Here is a 19,307-nt window from a genome sequence, read left to right on the forward strand (position 1 = left end):
AGAAGAGTAATCTCTAATATTTGAGTGGTCAGGTACATTGGTAATGGGTTAAATCCATCCAGGGATGTCTCATTTTGAGCCTAGCCAAAGATTTGAAATGAAGAATGGATTCTTTCTCCTTTTTTTCCCCCTTTTTTTTTCCCCTTATTTTCTTTCCGCATACCTGTTACAGTAAATTTAAATGAAACATAGATACTAATTTACTCTTGGCATGTATGAAAGGCTAAATACTAGTGCATTAAAGGAGGTGAAACTGTTCCAGCAGCTTTACTGGAGAAATACATTATTACTGTGAGGCTTTGATAGAATGAGGGCAAACTTTTATAAAATGCTAGCGCTTCCTCTTCTCCCTGTATTTGCATAATTCTTAACGCTTTCATAGCACTCCTCACTTTCAAATGTTTGTCCAAATGTGAAGTCATCCTGAGTAGCTTGGGGTTGTACATGTCTGTACCTTTTCCTGCCTTGAACAGTGGGGAGGCTCTCGACAGAGATGGGCTAGATGAGTTTTTGCTGATGGCAGAGCCCTTCCAAGGGTTTATGCTCTTCGCTGGTGTGATTGACATCCAACTGTCAGCACCTTTGACAGCCTGCCCTGCCTCTGCRTTTACAAGAGACCTGAATAAGCTCAGGCTTGTTGTGTTTGAAAGGGAAAACGGGTGCAACCTTAATCTGAATTAAAGGTAGAACTCTCACTGTTTCCAAATAGTGGTATTGAGAGTGTACTTGATGTTGATGTGTCTGGAATGCCCTAGGATTTGTTTTTGGTTGATTTTGCCAGTCACTTCTGGAGGCTGGATGACTTTTTCTCTGCTTGGGTTTTCTTTTGCCCTGTGTCCTTGCTGCCAATTAGATTATTTTTTTCCAAGTAAAGATCATGATCTATCCCATATCTATTTACAGGCATTTCCATGCCTTCAGAGTGCTCCTGCACCCTTGGTTGTGAGTTAGAAGGTAAGTGCAGAGCTCCAAGTTGAGTCCCATGTGCAGAAACATAAGTACTGGCATTGATTTCCCAGTACGGTGGAGAGATGGGGATTGACTATCTCATTTGAAACCTACTGATCTAATGGAAGCCCCCACAACTCCCATATCAAACATTGAATTAGAAGGCAGTGGAATACAAGAAATGAATTGGTTTATATATCCTGGTAGTTGTATCTAAGCCACTGGGGACGTCCAGGTGGAAATAGACTCTTTGGCAAGGCTGCTTATACACGCTTAGAACGAAGACTTGGTTGTTGAAAATCTGCAGGTAGAAGTCTTAAGCTGTGAAGGCTGGATGTGAAAATTGTTTTCACCTAAACACACAGCTCCAAGAGCTGGAAACCTGTCAAAGATGCAGGCAAAATATCTAAATGCAAATGGCTTAGAAGATTATTTATAAGTGATCTCCAAAGCCATCTCCCAAAGGAGATGGATGTACTTTGGGTAAAGTCAGTGGGAGGTGGTAGGGACAGTCCCTGTCTTAAAATATAGTCAGATGGAAAAGAATCACAGAATACAAAAGATTATTTATATAATCTTTTTACATATAAAAAAATATGAAAGAGTATTTGAGATTTATCACACTATGTTCATGAAGAGTATTCGATGATATGCTCGAGGTGGTGGAGCCTTGCTTGTCATTTAAGTGATGGTGGAGGGTGACAAAAAGAGCAAGGTCTCTTGTGAAAACTTTGGGTGTTCTTGTTTTGGGGGGTGTGCTTAGAGGAGAGGGGTAGTTCATGCAATACATGTCAGTGTCCTTCTGGTTAGTAGGTGTTTTGTTCCTGCTGATATCTTAGACTTGCTGTTTAGTTCATGTAAATCTTAAGTACAATGCTGAAAAGGATTCTCTGTGCTATGGAAGTAGAAGCCTGATTTCTGCATCTGTAAAATTAGGTAAATAGTATTTCTTTCTTTCCACCATAGCCTTTTAAATCTCTGGATTCCCAGAATATCCTATTATATGTTCAKACAATTCCTACCACAGTGGTTACTTGTAAAAATTGTGGAGTTACAGGTGATGCAGGATGACAAGAAACTACGAGATGCCACTAATGAGAGGAGGAACTTAAAAGTGTGTAACAATCATCAAGTCTCTTTCCTTATCTTATGAGCAGCCAAAGGCTATAATCTCATTAGTAAATGTATTAAGATGCATCTTAAAACTGGTCATGCTGCAGCCCTCACTTTTGGCCTATGTCTAACTCTGGAAGCAAGCTCCAAACCTGGAATCTTTGTGGAAAAGTATACAGTATTTAAAAGGACCAACACTTTTAGAAAGAGCACAAAAGAAGCTGTTTATGTTGACTTTTGATGACTAGGAAGGTATGTATTCATGTAAGTCTGTAACATTATTGTTTGTAGGAAAAGGCTTTTTGGTGGTAAAATGAAATTTGTACTTCAGTTTACTGGAGATTGACAGATGCTTTAGTTCTTTGTATAAACCATTTGTGTCTTTTTAATGGGTATTGCAGAAGCTGAAGTGAAGCAGAGAAGCTTTTAGACAGTGCCATGGTYCACTGGGCTTTCAAGAAGGCCTCCTCTGCACTGTTGATTTATTGCAACTCATGTAATGAAGTCAGTACGCCCTTACTATACATAGACAAAGATGCTTTTTGCAGCAGTGCAGCTTGAAAGAGGGGTGAACTCTGCTGTAAATAAGGGCTTTATCGCTGGTAAGAGTGTATCTGTTCAGCTATGCTGGTGGTAGTTGTAATTGAGGTCTGTCTCCCTGGCAGGGCCTTAGAAATGAGCTATCAGGACAAAATAGACCCTGACAGGGCCCTTACTTTCCATGCTTGTTTTCATTTGTGTGCGGGGGAAGGAAAAAAAAAGAGAAAATCCAGCAAAAACAAAAGCAGAATTTCTGCTGCAGCTGTTTAAAACARTAAATAAGCTGCAATGTGATGTTGTGGGTGTTCTTTTTGTTTTGTTTCATTCCTTATTTCCTCTTCCAACTTTTATTATTTCTCAGTCTTGGCAGTGGGAAGGACCATTCTCAAGACCGGGTGGTTTGCCTTGGTAACTCACTGAAACCAGATGTACTGCCACTTACTAGAATGCAGAATCCRTTTGCACCGAAGTGCTTCCCAGGTCACTGGATAGCTCTGCCTTGTTGAAGGGTTGTCAGTACAAGATGTAYGGGAATTAATATCCGTAGAGCAATACCTGAGCTACTAAATCATGGAGTCTGCAGTGCAGATCAGGAGAGCACACGTGTTGTGTTGCTCTGGTTACTGAACAAGGTTTGGACTAGAAGGAGGTTCAGCTGGGGTGACCAGAACACTTGTAGCGCCAGCCACCCACACAGCCCTTCTCCTGGGCTTTGTTCAGGGGGTGAGGATGGAGAACTTCAGGTGAAGGAGCTTGTGAATTGTCATGCCTTGTAACTAGCCATATCAAAGTCACCTGAAATGAGTTAATGTTATGAGTTCTGTGGTGCCATCAGGGAAGAGGGATGAAGTAGAGAGCAGTGGGTAGTAAGAAAACTGTATATGAGAGAAAATAAATCTATATATTAAAAACAAAACCAAAAAACATAGTTGATATAAATAGTGACCCTGTCATTGACTGGACCTGTTGTGGTTCTGGCAGGTGCTCTCCCTGAAGAGTGCCCACAGTGGTTTATTTTGTTATCTCTGTCAGCTGTCTGCTCTGCTTCCTGGAGGCTGCTGTGCCTGTGATGGGTTACAAAAGGGGAACTGTGTCAGCTCTTCAGCTGCTATACATTCAAGCTGATGTATTATTTTAAACTGATGAGTTCAGCTAGAGAATGCAGCAACCATTTGTGTCCACTGAGACCCCTGGGTGGGCGAGAGGTGGAGGATCTACTGTTGCTTGCCCATTGTGTGGGTCTGTTCTCCACAGCATCTGAGGTTGGAGACCGGATGCTGAGCAAAAGTTGTGGTTGGTTTTGATCCAATCTGGTGATTCCTGTGTTACTATATTTAAGAAGCATCGCTTTCACAGGAAGGCTTATCACATGCTCTCTGGATAGTTTAGAGTCTTCAGAGTTATTCCTGGTTCCTTTACGTGTGTAGAGCTAGAATGTTTAGGTATTTCTGCCTAAGATGCTTCAGGGCATACAGATAAATAGGACTTAATGAAACCAAATGCAACCAAACTACTTAAAATAACATACAGTAAACTGTTGCAGGCTTCCGGGATATGTTTGTCATGGGGATACTTGTGGGTTTGGATTTAGAAGACAATTTCATGGTTTTATTAAAGGTCTGTATCTGTGGGGACGTAGTRAGGAAGAGGGTCACAGGAAGTGAAGGTCTTACGGCAGTTGAGGATCACAAGGTTTCTAATCCCCCGGCTCCCCACAAGTGGCACAGTGTGCTACTTATACTGCTCTGTTCTGCTGCATTAGTGGTCAGAGGAGAATGGGCTCCTACTCTTTCCTCCATATCCCACAGAGCCTRTACTGTCTTAGCACTGTCTTCAGTGGCCGGACTTTATGCCAATGTGAACACTAGTGAAACGAAAGGAAAAGATAATGCTGTCGTATTGGCTTGACTGCATTCATGTGGGTCTGTACCAGTGCAACTCTTTTGGTTAGAAGGAAAAGAGCAATTGCCCTCTTTTTCCAGTCCTGACTAACGGTAGTGTAGGCACAAGAGTTGTGGAGGTGCACAGTGACCGTGTGATGCTCCCCAAACCTGCCTGAGAACAGTCTGAACTCCACGAGTAAAATAAGCATATGCTCTGAGTTGCTGAAAATACTGTTTCTTGCTCGCAACAAGCCACAAGCATCAAGTGGATTAACTTAGCCCTGAGAAAATGTAGTCTTTAGTATACTTTGTTCCTACTCGAGTTTGACTCCAGCCCATTTCGGTGGGAACAAGTTACTAGCTAATTTAGACTTTATCAGCTCAAGGACAAAAAAATAGTGTAGCTGTGGAAAAATTCAGGCTGGCTTTGGCATATCTGGGTATTGACATGATGCATGTCTTGGTTTTTGATATTGGGAAACCTGCACCTGCTATAAAATGAGCACCTCTTTCTTTGGAAAGGACTGAGTGAGATATCATTGCTTGACAAGTCTCTCCTAATTAATGTGACTTCACAGATCTTACTTTTTCCATTTTTTCCACTCAACTGAAAATATCTAATGTATCCAACAATTTAAAGGACAGATCTAAAGGTTTGAAGGTAATGCATCTTAAAAATAAATAGTAAAAATTATTCTTGAGCTTGGGCCAGATTATTTCAAGATCAACATCAAGGCCAAGGCACTCTAATTCCCAATATGTATTTCTAGGTCATTTTCATTGGCTTTGTTCATCTATACTGCTTTTGAGATAGGAAGAATATTGATATCTTCCAGGATTTTTCTGCAGTCTTTCTGACAGTGTATTTCTAAAGAGTATTGACTCTTCTGCCAGTATTATGACTTCAGGCCTCTTGCTGTATTGTGTGACATTGTTTTTTCATTTTTTTTTTTCTGATATATCAATTTTTTTAACAGAAAAAAATAGTTTGGATACTTTTTTATTATCAGCATGGCTATATCTTTGTTATAATGACAGGTGAATAATGCTGGTGCTTGGATAGCTTTAAAGGGGTGTAGGAGGAATTAGATAAATGGCAAAGAAAATGCCATTGAAATAAACCTAGATAGAACAGACCTAAAGTGAAAATTTAACGAATAAACAGCTAACATAACTTTGGTTTTTAAATTTTTCTGACATCTCACTGGCTGGCTGCAGTGCTTCTGATACCTCAGAAGTCCATCCTGCTGGATGGCAGAGCTAGAAATGAGCACACAGGCTTCATTGAAAAGAGAAAGACTTGTTTGTGTGGCTGGACCTGGACTCTTGGAGCCCAGGGACATGGTTTAGCAGGTATGGTGTTGAAGGGCTTATGGTTGGACTCGATAATCTTGAAAGTCTTTTCCAACCATAATGGTTCTATGATTCTATGGATGCCCAGGACATGGGGGCTGGAGGAACTGCCTGGGCGCACCAGGGAGGACACGACAGAGAGCTCTGCTTGTTTTTATGGTCTGCATGAAAAGCCTGGTCCAGAGTAGAAGACAGAGAATATTTTCACTGAATCTACCTCTGTTTGGACTCCAAACATCCTTCTTAATGGCAGTTTTGGACAGATTTCTCAGGAKTTGGTGCATTTCCAACCTGAGGGTTACCCCATCAGATTTCCCAGGTTGTCACATCCCCATGACATGAGGACTGCATTGCTCAGAGTTAATGTCAGGAGGGATGGGGTTGCTCAAAGTTAATGGCAGGAGGACACAGGGCAGGGGTAGGCTCAGGGCAGCTATAGAAATGGGAGTTTGCTGCCCTGGGGCTCCCTTTCTATGGGATCACCCTGGGGCTAGGGGTTGGGCTTGGGTCCTGGATGTCCCCAGTCATGTAGGTGACAGTGTGCTGGGAAGAGGCACCCAGCAGGGGCTGAGGCCTCTTGGGACCACAGCCACAATGTCTTCAGACATCTGGGCTGAGGTAGCATCTCCATTGTTGCTCAGAGCCCATCAGCCAGCCAGTGACTTGGATCTGGAAACTTTGGTGTGACATCGCTCTTCTGGGGTCACCAGGCAAATTTTTGAAAAGCTGTGTTCCAGGTGGTCAGCAGGAGCACAAGTTGGTGTCTAGGTATGTAGGAACATGAGTTTTGCTGTGTTCAGCCACTGAGGCGCCTGGTCTGACCTTCCACCTCCATGAAAAAGTAGCAGCAGATGGGTCAGAGAAGGGCAAGCAGTGTCATCTTCTTAAGAAGAGACTCAGTAAATTTCATCTGCTATACTTTTTTTTTCTTACTAATAGTCAGCCCTGAATTGTGAAGTTCAATTATCACTAAGCCGTTTATTACAATATTCTTGATATGCATATAAATGCCCACTCCTTCCTTCCTTTTTTATYTTCTTCTTTAACCCCAGGAACTTCTCTCATCAGATAGTTAGACCCACAGTCTGGTTAGGGAAGAATATTTTCTTTTATCACTTTTGAATTTGCTGTCTTGTATGAACTGGGAAAGCTGTCTGGAAAGGCAACTGACAGTGCTCTGATATTGCCCTGGAGAGGAATGTGTTCCAGCCAATTGACAAGGAGAGTTTCTGGAGCTGAGTGGCCTGTAGGAGAAAGTAATGTCAGATATTTCAGCCAAATAGCCTCCAAATCTCTGTGAGTTGAATTACCCGTTTATGGATTGTAGCTACCATTGCTTTGCTTTAGGAAAGGTTGTATCTGCCTGTGATAATCTCTTCCCATTCTCAGTGATAAAAGAAGGGCATCTGCATGAAAGCAGATYGTCTATTTGCCTGCTGTGTTCTGAGAGAAGATTATGACCATGAGAGTGAAATCCTGTCTTTGCTGAAGTCAATAGCAAAGCCTAAATGGGGCCAGGATTTGCTCCTAGCAAGGGTGAGGGGCAGGAATAAGCCTGATGCTTAAGAGAGACTGATCTTGTTCATATGCAGATCTTGGAAATGAAGGGAGAGAAAATTACCCCTTGAAAGCTTGAGAACTGTTGTGGGTGGAGTGATTGAGATATCTCCACAGGGTGATGATAGGTGGACCTGCTCTTGATGTTAAGGTATTTGTGTAGTAGGTAAGACACARCATGTGACTTTACACATGCATGTTTTGGCAGGCACAAGCTGGGTACTTTTCTCCCCCATAGGACTGTAAACCTGTAGGCATGTGCTAGCCAGAGGGAAGCCACCAGCTAGGTGGGGAGCTGTTGGTGAATGGCAGGAGACTCATGACATTCAGCCTCCAAGCCTACTTAGCTCAAATTGCTTTCTTAAACAGCTTCATCTGACTTACTGATTTTTCCCTTTTCTGAAGCAAATCAAAGAGCCCTGGGGGGATTCACTCCTTGGGAGAGGTGCAGAGACTCTGTTTCCAGTATAAGGGCAGTGACAAGTAGTAAAAGGGACAGTGATACCTGACTAAAAGTAGGCAGAGTGAACATTTCACCTGTCATAGAATCATAGAATCATGGAATGGCTAAGGTTGGAAGGGGCCTCCAGAGATCATCTACTCCAATCCCCCTGTACATGCAGGGTCACCTAGAGCACGGGGGACAGGGCTGCGTCCAAGTGGGTTTTAAAGGTCTCCAGGGAAAGAGATTCCACAACCTCTCTGAGCAGCCTGTTCCCGTGGTCTGTCACCCTCACTGTTAAGAAATTTCTCCTTAAGTTCCTGTGGAACTTCCTATGCTTCAGTTTGTGGCCATTTTCTCTGTTCCTATCAGTGGCCCCCTCCTCCTCCCTCCCTCCCTTGTATTTATAGACACTGATCAGGTCCCCCTTCAGCCTTCTCTTCTCCAGGCTGAACAGACCCAGCTCTCTCAGCCTTTGCTCATCAGGGGCCTCATTCCAGGCCCCTGATCATCCTTGTAGCCCTGCGTTGGACTCTCTCCAGCAGCTCCGCATCCCTCTTGTACTGGGGAGCCCGGAGCTGGACACAGTCTCCAGATGTGGCCTCACCAGGGCTGTGTATAGGGGGACGGTCACCTCCCTTGACCTGCTGGAGATGCTYTTCTTAATGCACCCCAGGATCCCATCAGCCTTCTTGGCCACCAGGGCACACTGCTGCCTCATGGTCATCTTGTCATCCACCATGACACCAAGGTCCCTCTCTGCGGGGCTGCTCTCCAGCAGGTCCACCCCTAATCTGTACTGGTGTCTGGAGTTATTCCTCCCCAAGTGCAGGACCCTGCACTTGCCCTTGTTGAACTTCATGAGGTTTCTCACCGCCCAGTCCTCCAGTCTGTCCAGGTCCCTCTGGATGGCAGCACAGCCCTCAGGGCTATCAGCTACTCGTCCCAGTTTGGTATCATCACTTCGCTCAGTGTATCGTCATTTGGATGATAAGACTGTTTGGATTGCAAGTTGTGTGACATTCATGGATCAGGTCTTAGAAATGCAATTAAAGAACGTATTTATGTATTTAAGTATGTACTACAAATTGTTTTATATGGCTAGGATTTCATTTGATGCCTTTAGATGCTAATGTAGTAATAAGATAACCCTACCACTTTTTATTTATTTCCCTCTTCATTCTAGTCCTAACATCAATACATGGAATTCATTTAAGAAGCAAAATCTTAAAAAAAATGTAGACATTAAGCTTTTAAGAGCAAAGACTGTGACACTGTAAAAATAAAAGTGGTAGTAACACAGACAAATGGGTCAGAAGAAGCTCAGTAGATCACCAGTCTTGGAAGAAATTTTGAAAAAAAAAACCTACTGTCTGAATTGCAGGAAATTCAGATGCTTTTGTGTGTGCATTCACAAATCAAAATGACTGAACTCTCAACAAGAATAGCATATCCATTCAGCTAAACTGGAGCTTCACTGCTGCTCTGTTTATATATAGTGCAGGAGTGATGGGAGCCAGCTCCGGGGATGAGGAGCAAACAGCTGGTACCCTGGAGCTCTGAGCTGGTATTGGACAGTATATTTATTTCGCAAACACAAGGAGGGTTACACAGGAGTCAGACGTGTTTGCAGGGTTTTGTTTTTCTGTGTTTTTTTTTGTTTTGTTTTGTTTTGTTTTTTCCTCCGCTTGATGTGGCTGCAGAAATCCTGACAAAAGACAGATGTGACACGGGAGAAAGCAGACAGGGGACAGCTATTGGCTTCAGTGAGTAGGATTAAAATCTTGATACATGGCAGGGAATGATAGCGCTCTGCCATAGTTTCCAAGCAGAAGAGGGTTTCCCTTTGGGGTATTAGAAGAAAGCAAACAAGCAAACAAACAAAAGAACTGTTATGAAGCTATAGATTCATAATATAATGTACTGGTGCAGAAAAAAAATACATGATGCATTTAGTTAAACTGATGCAACCTCTGTGTTTGGATGAAGCCTAATCCTTCACTGTTATGAAATCTTTCCTAATAATAATATTTTCTTTCACCTCAAGAAGATTCTGATCTAGTGCCCATTGCCTTCACTGAACTACGCGTTGAAGACGCATGTGGAAGTGGGTAGGCTTTTATTTGGATTTGCCAATGATTGGTGCAAAGAGTCAAACTATTCCCTGGGCTTTGGTTTTAAGTGAAAACACTCTCTGTTATTATTTACAGAATATTGAATGTGTGCCCTTAATAAATGGGAGTTAAAAAAGTAGCAGGGAGATAGAGCCTGATCTGCCAAGAGGACTCTGCGTTGCTATTCCCAGCGATGTTTTGAAATCTTCACCTCAGTTGCCTTTGCTGAAGCCTGTGCCAATTGGAAGCCCATGGGGCTCCGCTCGTGTGCAGCAGCGAGTGAGGGTGTGCGCCGAGGTTACAGCTTGGACGTCAAGCCAAGTGTGACAGTGCACAGAGAAAGTAATTGCTGCCGAATTCCTACCCCGGTCTTGGAGGAGGCAGCCACTGAGAATGAAGTTTTAAAAGGAGCCAAATATTATGCTTGAGGTTCACTATCCGAGCAAATGGTGATTTAAACTGATTAAAAATGACTTTTTTCTTCTTGCAGCCCACCTCCTCCTATTCTCTCTCCTAGTTTGTGCTGGTGTGCATTACTCACACATACACACSAAAAAACCCTACTTCCTGTAATGTGTTTTTCCACCCTCCGAAGTTGTTTCATCAAGGCATTTTTGTATGGGAATAACTTCAAGGGAGGTAGGTAGCGCCATTCATTTCAGCTGGGTGATTCACGTGGCAGGAGTTACGTGTGCATGGACACTACGTCTGGATTCTTCTCATCAGAGGCAACCTGATGTCAAAAGTTGCAAGGCAGTCAGGTCCTCAGATTTATTTTCGTGCCCTTAGGCCTTGATTTATGGAACACAGCAAGCTGCTGTCACAACTCACCACCTCAACCTGATCAACCTGATGCAGCTGCTGCAAGGACCAAAATGCCACAGCTCTGGGGTCCCCCATCAAGCCTTTGCCTTTTGGGCTGCATTGATGTGTTCTGCAGGACCAAGCCTACCATCTGGGCTCTGACAAGAGAGACCTGTTCTCAGGTTCTTAAAGTCACATTTATGCTGTTCAAACACACTGTCAGTGTGGATGGTTTAATGGAGTAAGCTACAAATCAGTTTAGTAAAGGAATTTCAGGAGGCTGTGGTGATGGGGAGTTGATGAAAGCAACCATTAACTGCTRAAGAAATGCCTGGAATTGGTTGATTTTAGTGTTGATGAAAAGTAAGGAACTTCTGTTTTTTTATTAGGATCTAATTAATGTCACTGTTGGCAACTCTTACAATTTTAGCATAGCTCCTTAACTCCTGGAGTGATGTGATCCTGAAAGTGTTTTTAGACGTTATAGTGTTGAATTTGAGCACTGAAGGCTTAAAGAATCAATCTAAGATAAAGAACTAAAGAGACTGAAAAACTGTTCAGCCTGGAGAAGGTTTGGGGGGACCTTATCAACATGTATAAATATCAGATAGAAGAATGTCAAGAGCACAGAGACAGCGTCTTATCAGTGGTTTTCGGTAATAGAATGAGAGACCTTGGGCACAAACTGAAACACTGGAAATTTTATGAATRCAAGAAGATGCTTCCTCATGTTGAGGTGGTTAAGCACTGGAGCATGTTGTTCAGAGGGATTCTGGAATCTCTGGGGATACACAAAATCCATGGTCCTGGAAGTCTGCAAGATCAGGCTCAGATCAAAGAACAAGAGTAACCGTAGCAGGGAGATCCTGCTCCCACCCAATATTTCCTTTAGACCAGGCTCTTGTCAGAAAGGCTTTGCTTCTATCTGAAGTCCAAAGAACAGAGCTGCTTGGGACTCCGATCGGGTGTCAGATGCTCTTAGTGGGATGAACTTACAGTATCATCACCGTGTTTTCAACTGGGAAAAGCCCTAGCGAGGTGCATCCATGTCATTAATTAGTTAAAGCTGAGTTGAGATGTAGATCCATGACCCTCAAATGTGGTTGCCCTATGTCATGATTTCTTGAYTGTGCAGATACAATGACAAAGAATCTGAAGGGTGGAAGAAAATTCACACACAAAGTTTGAGGTTTTCTAGGCTGGACTGAGGAAGGATAAGGAATGCCTCCTGTTCAACACTGCTCTCCTTGTCCCTGCTCAGCCTGCACTGGCACTGCTCTCCCTGGCATGTTTTCGGAGAGGTGTTACAAAAAGCATTTGCTGACTCTCATTCGTCCTAAAATAAACAATGTGATGGATTGAACTCGGTGAGGCACAGAAAATGAGCAGCAAGGCACTTGAGCACTGACTTGCCTATCACATTGTAGTTGGGTTTTGGTGAGGTCTGTATTTGTTCCTCCTTCCTCACTAGTAGAGCAAAGCAGAAGAGCCTGGGKTGAGGGAAGAAGAGAAATGTAAAACACCTCTTGTGCTAAAGAAAAGGCTGAAAAATTTGCAGTTACTTTTGCACCATGGCTGAGTACCATGTGTGCATAGGAGAAAACACATTCTGCTTGTACTGATGTGTTTCACTTAACAAAACTGTCAGAAAAGGCCCTTCCTCCTGCCAGCTGCAGGATCCTGCCAGTCGTTTTTATGCACCATCTTGACTTTTGTTTTAGCAGTTGAGGTTGATGGATAGAGACTATTGATTTGAATGAGAAAATTCAAAAAAGAGAGCAAACAAGGAAAATATCCATTTCCTCTGCTGCTGGAAAGAGCACGATTTTTYTCTCCAAGCTCAGACTGAAGATCCACTTTTCTGTAGAAGAGCTTTAAAATGGGAATCCACAGTCTCACTCCGAGAGAGCAGGATGTGCAAGTTGCTTTCATCTGCTTTATTTCTCTCTTCACTAGATCATAGAATCATAGAATCATAGAATGCCRAAGGTTGGAAGGGACCTCAGAGGTCATCGAGTCCAACCCCCCTGCTCACGCAGGGTCGCCTAGAGCACGTGGCGCCAGTCTGATTTCCCCCCTGCAGATCCAGTGGGCAGCAATGTCTCCTTGGAGCAATGGGGAGCTGTAATCACCAGTGCATCCCAGAGCACTCTGTAAAATGATATTTGCTTCTGCATGAAGGCTGGAGAGAGCAATAGTGGGTTGCAGCTCTCCAGTTCATGCACATACCCAGCTGAAGATTTTATTACAAGAGAGATAAAATTGCAGTCCTGTGTGTATTCCTACCCAAGAAGCATGCAGGCTACGTCATTCTTCAGCAGAATATGGGACCTGTGTCTGAGCCAGAAGTGGCTCAGGGCTGAAATTGTCATTTTTGAAGGACTCGTGTCCTTGTGAACTTTAGTTTTCCCATACCAAGCAGTTCAGTGTCTCYAGAGAATGACATTCTCTACTTTACTGTAAGACATGCTTTACAAACCGAAGGATATATGAAATACTGTTTTCCATATTAGACATGATTTTGAGAACACCAAATCAAAAATTTTTTTTTTCTCCCCTGGTACTGGTGCAGCAGCACTCTTTCTTTAAATACTATAAAAAAAAAAAAAAAACAGTATTTTAACCTACAGCTTATTTCTTTGGTCTCTTATGTGCAGTAGTCTCTCCCCTATTAGGGAATTCCTTTGGTCTCTTATGTGCAGTAGTCTCTTCCCTATTAGAGAAATCTATCTTCCTTCTCCCCATTACGGACCATCCAAAGATATTTCTCTTTATACAAGTATCAGCTGTGCAGATGGAGCAAAAAACTTTATTAAATCTTACATTAAGAATGATCCAAGTTGCCGTTAGATGCTTAGAATCTCGAATTGCAGGTCATTTACATAAATTTTGCTTTCTGTGTTCAAAACCTTTAAGGATTAGAAGAGCTCTTGTAATCAGCAGTGTTTTAAATAGTATTATCTTTTTTTGTGTGTGCGTGTTACTCATTTTATGTAGACACAAATACTTTTAGAAGGAGAATGTGCTTTTTAATTTAGTGTGGTCATGACCTGCATTTTGTATGAGAGCTTAGACTGTAAAAAAAGAACAACAACAACAACAAAAAAACCACTTTTTTTTTTGGTCTTCGTTCTGTTGTCTGCTATCTTGAGGCAGGTTGGTGGCAGATCCATATACAGTGTGGGTGAAAAGTTCTGAATAGGAAGAAGGATATGAGAGGGATCCCTTAATATCCTTTAAATGGGATATTTAGACTTACATTTTAAAAAGTGCACTGCCTTTTGAAACTAATATTTTCAGAAGTGCTTTTCTATTGCTATTTGTGTTTCACCAAACAACTTGACTTTGGGCAGACTATAGACGGGAGATCTCAATTTGTGAACTATTTTTTTCCAGGCTTATCTTTCTCCTTGAAGCCTCTTTGGTTGGAGTTCAAAGAAAGAAAGTGACTTTCTGGAAAAAAAATGGTAAGGTGGGATGTGATACATAGTCATTGCCTCTGTATTGTATTTCACACTGATCTACAAGGCAGGGGCATAAATGAAGAGAGGAAAGTATGCAATGTCAGTAAAGTGAATGTCCAGCACTTAGGCTTCAGCTGATGGCTAAGTGAAGTCACTCAAGAATTGGCATTGCTGAGTGAGGAGGAGAAGGAGCAGAAGCCTTTAAATTTTGAGAAAGAAAAAGAGATATTTTAAGGATGTGTGTGTGTGTGTGTGTGTGTGTGTGTGTGTGTGTGTGTGTGTGATTTCTGTGTTATACGGATGTAAGTATGATGTTCAGATGAGCAGTATAGTAGAAGATACTGTTATCGGTGTCCTTCAATGGCTCTATAAAATAAACAACTATGCTTCCTTACCAAATCCTTACCAACCTGAAAAATGGTCGTTTTATAACACTCATTTCTATACAAAAGTCCAATCTTTTAAAAGTATGTGTTTAAGAACAGGGTGGTAACTTCTGAGGTGAGGCTGCAGTGATGGTTCACCCTGGGTGAACCCAACCGGTTCAYTCTCTGAATGCTGTTGAGAGGCACGATCTGAGCTTTGATCTTGCAGTCTTCCTTCCACTGATGCTGATACTGATTTGGTTCAGTAAACAAGGAGAAAAATATTCTTCCTTTTGGCATGGTTATCCATAACAGGGACCTGAATTAGTTGAGGCAATGCTTGAGGCAGCCTCGGCAGAGGTAGGGAGAGATAAAGGAGGAAAAGAGGGAAGGACTTGATGTTTTGATGCCAACTCTTAGATCAGTTCATCAACTTGGTGAAATCTCATTTCAAGTGTTGCTGACTTTTCAGGAATATACTTGAACCCATTCATTCAAAGGATGCTGGAGAACTTATACAAAAGAGACATCTTTTTCTTTTAATAATTTCCTCTACTGAGTAACAGGACTTTGATAACCAGTCTTTGCACCTGTAAATGTGTTTCTGTCTGGTGATGCAATTAAAACATTTTGGGGAATTGCCTTCTGTTTTTAGGAATTTTAAAGTCAGTGAGTTCTGTAACATTGTCTCAGTGTCCTGGTGCTTAGAGAGTAAGAGACAAACACCCTCATTTGTATTCTCATCCATAATAAAATAACAGCTCCAGTTTACCACAGTGGATAGTGAAGTTTAACAGGTCCCTTACTGCACTTAACTCATGTGGCTTAGCTGCCGTGAACAGGCTGAAATGGAAAAAAAAAAGCCTTTTCCTTAAAATAAAAATACAGGCACAAAAAAACCCACTGTTTTTAAAAACACAATATTGCACTTGGGACTCTTTAACAGTAAATATTTAACAGGTGGGACTCCTTTTCTGTTCTTCCTTGTATTTCTCAACTAATTAGCGACGAGTCTCTCTAACTTTTTTCGTGTGGCCGTTAATCATCTCGGGCTGTCCTGGCTACTCTCCATAGTGGGGCATGCTGAGCTTGCTGTTGTTTTCCTTCAGTTCATGTGAGTTGTTCCTGCTGCCCTGCAGACAGAGCTGTGGCCTGAGTGCTGCTCTCTGCTCTGAGGCTGATATCTTTCTTCCTTGGAGTCAGATGTCCGCTTGTTGCTGCACCTTTCCTCATGCGTGTGATTGAGCTGCACCTTGCTGAGTCCTGATGGGACCTGTGGGAAGTCCCTGGGACAAATCATTTGTGTTAGGCAGTACTCTGAGCCAGACCACAAGACCCTCTGCTTTTTATGAGACGCTGAAAGAGGAAGAAATACTGGAGCAGGAGATAGAAATTTCAGGGTGTGCCTAGTCCTAGTCCTACACATCTAGGGCATATTAAGGCAAACTTTCAAAGTGGGATGTTTTGAATCTCTTTCCTGAGCAGAAAAGATTAAACTTTTATCACAGAATCACAGAATGGTTAAGGTTGGAAGGGACCTCTAGAGATCATCTAGTCCAACCTTCTTGCTCAAGCAGGGAGGTAGAGCTAGTGGCACGGGGTGGCACATGTCACCTTTTCCTTACAGCCTAGCAATGGATATGATGTTACCTGCTCAGTACCACGAAGGAAGTGAGCTAAAATGAACATTAGTTATCTGTCATAGGTTGTCTGATCCTCATAACCACTAGAATGCCTGTGTAAAAACACGCAGCTTCCTATATCTCTGATATCTTCCATAGCCTTTGGTCTTGCTGTCATGCAAAATTTTAAAGGAAAGCAAATAGTGGAAGAAATCTGCGTGGAGGTTGAGAAGTAATAGGAAGTAAATGTCGTTTTTTGTTCATGTGATGGTGAGAACTGTTAGGCTTGTCTCCCAGGAGAAGTGGGCAAAGTGCATATTGACATATCCATAGTGGAGCTTGGAAAAACCCTAGTATTCCAGGTACAGTGTTGTGTTGGACGTAGAGAGGGGGCAGATATGTAATGCAAGTCCTTTTTTTTTCTTTCTTTCTGTCCTTTCCAGTCTAATTTTGCCCATGACGAAGATTTTGTGTCTGAGTGCGTGCTCGTATTTTACAGGTAATTGATTTATAAAGAAAACTGTTAATTCAAGGATTTCAGATAGGTGCTCCTTCAGTGGAGAACTGTTTTACAGACATTTTGAGTATCATCTATTCATCAAAGTTGCTGAGGGTCACTGTATAATTGGCGGGAGGGGAGTTATTTTGGGAGACTCAAGTCTTTTTTCCAGATTTTTTTTCATCAGCTTGGTGTTTTGATCAGACCTTCTCAAACTTGGCTTCACRTAACTGGGAGCAGGTCAGGGAGTATCTGTTACAAGAAAAAAACCATAAGCAAGGRCAAGGCACTTGACATTCTTTTACCTTAAATTAGCAGAGCAAGTTAGGCTGTAGGTCTGAAGTTTAACTTGATTTGCTAATGTCTGCAAAGACTTTGAATTGCCTTATACTGTTGGTATCTGATGTTTTGTAGCCAACAACCAAAATATGTTAGGAATTCACCAGATTTTAGTCTCACTGTTGGCAATGGCAAGCCAGGTTAGCCTGGGCCTCTCCAGCTTGGTTGCACCTGCATCTTCACTTGAGAGAAGACAGTTTTTCTTGTTTTCCCTAGCAAGGATTAAGTTTTGATTCAAGGCAGGTTCCGCACTTGGGATGACTTAAATATAGATCAATGTTGAATTTTAACYTTTATGTTAAATAACTACGTGCTTTCCCACAACAAGGCTTTGCAGAGAGTTTCTGGGGAAAACATATGGGTCTCTGTTTTTTCGTGTATTAGTTGTTCACTTTYTTTCTATATTTTTCATATCTGATGACGTTTCAGCTGTTTGAGGACAGATAGGATATTATTGACACAATTAGCAAAACAAATGATTATCACACCTTTTATTTAACCCTGTGCTATTTAATGTATTTGCGTGCACTTTCATTACTCACTTGCTTGGTTACGTTACACAATGATATCACCTTCCTGTGCTGCAGGACCTAAAGCAAAGCAAAAAAAAAAAAAAAAAAAAAAACTTTTGGCTCTCAGCTGCTCCCTGCAGTTTTTATTACAAATGAACTAGAAAGCAGCACCGGGCAAGGAGTTATTTGAGTTTCCTTTCACTGCTTGCTGTGCTTTATTTCCGGACGTAGCAATCGGGTATGTTTGTGCAATAGTTCTCGTATCTTAAAATAACAAACAAAAAACGCAGTGACTTTCTTCTCAGTGCAATTAGTAAGATCAGATTGGGGAGAAAAAATGAAAAAAAAAAGAACAATAAAACTCTCATACCAATGGCTTTATACAGATCAAACAATTGGAATCTTTATGACTAATCCCATGGGAATTTTTGAGACACTGTCCCAGGAGGTTTTTATTTGGTTTGAACACAGGTGTAGGAGGTGTACGTGGAACTGCAAATATGGTTTGAGTGTTTCTGAGATGTCAGCGCTAGCGCGGAGCTGGCGTATTGGGACACTTTCACCACTTTGGCCTAAGCGTCGCTGCTACAAGCCACGGGCTCTAGCAGGTAGTCCCACTGACCTATGTCTTTACCAGCCCTTCCATCCTTTGCTTCCTTGACTCCTCTTTGGAGCAGTGGTTGACTGCTCCAGAGGTTTATTTATGGGAAGAAATCTTGCCTGGTGTGGGAAGAGTCCTCACAGTTGGCTCTCGCCAGGACTACTGTGTAACAGCCTGCCCCTTTCCTCTCTCCTAAGGTCCTGTTCCCACTCTCTTTGCCATCATGGAGCAATGTTTGGAGAGCCCAGCAGCCTGTTCCTTCCCATGGCTTCCGAGGATTTTCAGGACTGCAGGATGTAAAAACCGCAAAGACCTCTGGAGGACGTGAGCCCTGGATAGAAGCCTCTGGAAATGACTACCATCTTCCTTACCTTTTGTTTCATCTTGGTTGACTTGTATGTTGTTTGGGAAGGGAGCCTCTCTGTTCTTGGAGGATTACCGCTAACCAGACACTTGCCATCCTCACTGGAATACTTCTGCCATCATTTTCCAGGATAAAAACTTGCTACACTCAGCTGAAGGATATTTCCCCCTTCTCCCAGTACTTTCCCAGTGTGCAGTGGTGCACTTGTCCAGCAGGTACGTAGATGTTTTTCTCATTCCCTCCCTAATGAGGTTTCCTCATGTTCAAGAACATTTGTTTCTTTACTAGCCTCTAGCCTCTGGAAGGGAAGACCTTTCTAAATTTTTCTCACTGTGGTCCCAAGATTGCTTTTCCTCATTCAGTCATTCAGTTAAAATAGACTTTGAATTGCCCGTTTTGTGCAAGGGTCTTCCACTGTCATGGGCACAGGGTCATACACTATGCAGCTTCTCTCATCATCTCTGTTGAGTGATAACCTTGAACTGGAAGGCAGGTCAGCTAAGGACACACAACAAACGCTGTGTATTCCCCTTCTGCCCACACAGGTGACACCTGCTCGTGTTGTCAGGTCCCAGGAGCCCGCCATAAGCTTAGTCTTTGTCAGTCTAGAAATGAGTGAGCCTCAGAGCATGCAGAGGTAAGTCACGGAAGGGCAACATCTGGGGCACGAAGGGCATTTGCCTGTGACCCGCRAGTGTACGTTCGTGTCGACATGCCTGAACTGTCTGCTATAAACCCGTAGGAGCGAGTTGCACTAGAGCATCTGAGCATTTTGATGCCTAACTTG

General features: G+C 42.6%; 1 long non-coding RNA gene across 1 annotated transcript in view; it reads left to right on the forward strand.

The window, feature by feature from the left end:
* LOC112959420 overlaps nucleotides 1-18,443 on the forward strand; it is a 31,898-nt gene extending 13,455 nt beyond the window's left edge. The window contains exon 2 of the long non-coding RNA XR_003251614.1: nucleotides 18,354-18,443. This is a non-coding gene — a long non-coding RNA (uncharacterized LOC112959420). The remainder of the gene's footprint in view (nucleotides 1-18,353) is intronic.
* Nucleotides 18,444-19,307: the final 864 nt, after the last annotated feature.

The sequence above is a fragment of the Nothoprocta perdicaria genome, unplaced genomic scaffold (genome assembly GCF_003342845.1).
Source record: "Nothoprocta perdicaria isolate Ctin4 unplaced genomic scaffold, notPer1 scaffold_115, whole genome shotgun sequence".
In the NCBI taxonomy this organism is placed as follows: domain Eukaryota; kingdom Metazoa; phylum Chordata; class Aves; order Tinamiformes; family Tinamidae; genus Nothoprocta; species Nothoprocta perdicaria.